Source organism: Dipodomys spectabilis, unplaced genomic scaffold (genome assembly GCF_019054845.1).
Source record: "Dipodomys spectabilis isolate Male_0828 unplaced genomic scaffold, ASM1905484v1 ptg000653l, whole genome shotgun sequence".
Lineage (NCBI taxonomy): Eukaryota > Metazoa > Chordata > Mammalia > Rodentia > Heteromyidae > Dipodomys > Dipodomys spectabilis.
This window is the reverse complement of record NW_024871330.1, coordinates 420763-423444: the sequence shown is the minus strand read 5'-3', so window position 1 is coordinate 423444 and position 2682 is coordinate 420763. Positions and strand designations below refer to the sequence as shown.

General features: G+C 33.7%; 1 pseudogene; it reads left to right on the top strand.

Annotated features, from left to right (window-relative positions):
• The first annotated feature begins 2116 nt into the window (after nucleotides 1–2116).
• LOC122101336 lies at nucleotides 2117–2229 on the top strand (annotated as a pseudogene).
• Nucleotides 2230–2682: the final 453 nt, after the last annotated feature.

Sequence of the window (2682 nt, the reverse complement as noted above, 5' to 3'; positions counted from 1 at the left end):
TATTGTTCCATATGAATTTTTGGATTGGCTCTTCTTTTTCCTTGAAGAATGAGGTTGGAATTTTGATAGGTATTGCATTGAATTTGTAGATAGCCTTGGGAAGTATTGCCATTTTCACGATGTTGATCTTTCCAATCCAGGAGCATGGGAGGTTTTGCCATTTTCTAAGTTCTGTTTTGATTTCCTTTTTCAAGATTTTAAAGTTTTCATCATAGAGGTCCTTCACTTCTTTAGTTAAGTTAATTCTAGGTATTTTATTTTTTGAGGGGCTATTGCAAATGGAGTTACTTTCCTAAATTCAGCCACACTTTTCTCATTGTTGGCATACAGAAAAGCCATTGATTTTGGGGGGTTAATTTTATATCTTGTTACTTTGCCAAAGTTTTGAATCAGCTTGAGTAATTTGGTAGTGGAGTCTATGGGATTCTTTAAATACAAGATCATGTCATGTGCAAAGAGGGAGAGTTTTATTTCTTCTTTCCCTATTTGGATCCCCTTTATGTTTACATCTTGTCTTATTGTTGAGCTCTAATTTTAATGTTCACTTGGTAAACTAAATCCTCTATATCCCTTTCTCTGAGTAAATACGCATCAACATGAAATATAAAGTTATTTTGATAAAAAATAAAAATAACTCAGAAGAAATTATAAATGCAAAAACAATCTTCACATAAGCAAACTCCCACAGATATTTCATGACTTTGACAATGATAAAGTGGGTAAAGTTAGTATAAATTTAGAAGTATGACAATGCACAAAAACATCAAAAATACTCATATATTTCATTATATAATCCAAAGCAAAAAGCAAATGTTTTTAGATGATTTTTTAAAACCCAGTCTTTCAGGTACTGGGAAGGTGGCTCAATGGTAGAGTGCCTGCCTTGCATGCATGAGGCCTTGGGTTTGATTTCTCAGCATCATAACAGCAGAAAAAGATGGAAGTGGTGCTGTGGCTCAAGTAGTATCACTAGCCTTGAGCTGAGGGACAGCACCCAGGCCCCAGAGTTCCAACCCCATGACCAACAAAATAAAAATAAAACACAAAACAAAACACAGTGTCTCACTTTTGTGACCTCAACTCTGTAATAACTCTGCTTCAGCCTAGGGCTAATATTTTAGGTGTGGACATTTATCAACACTCCTGAATCAGACTCTACTTAATCATTTTTTAAATATATATTTTGTTCTTAATTTTCCTCTTTATAAATTCACATGCACCTATAAAAAACGGTGTGGCCATCCCAGTAACCTTCTCAAAGTATCTCCTAATGACAACTTACAAAAAGTTCTATTATATTACAACAAGGAAAACAATGCTACAAATAAAGAAAACCAATAATTAAATATTAACGAATAATAAAATAAAAAACAAAACAATTACCAGTGTTTTCAGTATTTGAAGTGTACTACAAATTAGATTTAATTATTGTCATATTTCTTTACATTTAACACTGGCTAAGATTATGATGTTCAACAAGAATTTTATAGACTATGAGTAGTGTTTAAAGTCACCCACTAAGATTACCATTTATAGTTCATCTCATAATTTGTATATGGCTTATATCATCATTTGTTCCTCACTAACATATAAAGTAAGGAAGGCCTACAGTTTTAATGGAAACTGTGTAGTTAACATAGTCAACTCTTTATTCTGCTTTACACAAAGACTTTGCAACTTCTCATTAGTAAAGTTTCTATAAACTCTGAAATGTACATACTTAGTAGTACTTATCTGCTACCATAAATCTTAAATACTTTATAGAAAAGTATTATGACCTGTCATACAGTCCCAGTTTTGGCATATATAAGCAAATATCCAAAAGTAAATATATTTAAAACATTAAAACTTTTAGCAAACCTTAACACTTGCTGCAGTGTTCATAATGACAGGTCCTTTGCATAGAATAATTGATTTCCTCCTCCTACACATCTCTTGAACAACAAATATCTGGATTTATTTTGTTTTTGACATGTAAATCTTGACTTTATTCTTAAATGTGTACTTATCTAAGAAGTACATGGTTCTCAAATTTCACAACAATTCTTTTAAACTTACTTTTTTTTTATTTGTCTAGTTTAAAAAATCAATTACAATTTATATATAAAAATATTCTGTGCTCAATTCAGCATCACATATACTAACATTGGAATGATACAGAGAAGATTAGCATGGCCCCTGCCCAAGGATGACAGGCAAATTCCTGAAGCATTCCATCGCCCAATTTGTTAGGAAATGGAAAGACTTGGAAAAAAAATTATTAAGTGAAGTAAGCCAAGTCCAAAGAAACATAGGTCCCATGGTTTCTCTAATTTTCAATAACTAATATATGTCTGTGATAAGCAGAAAAGGTCAAAAGTTATGTGTATATGACCAGATAAGTTTATGTTAAGGGCTGGGCGCTGGTGGCTCACGGCTGTAATCCTAGCTACTCAGGAGGCTGAGACCTGAGGATCGTGGTTCAAAGCCAGCCCGGGCAGGAGAGACCATGAGACTCCTATCTAAAATAAACCACCAGGAAACCAGAAGTGGCACTGTAGCTCAAGTGGTAGAGCGCTAGCCTTGAGCTGAAGAGCTGAGGATCAGCGCCCAGGCCCAGAGTTCAAGCCCCACGACCGACCAAAACAAACAAAAAAAAGCTAAAAAAAAAAAAAAAAAAGATTATGTTAAGGGAAATGAACC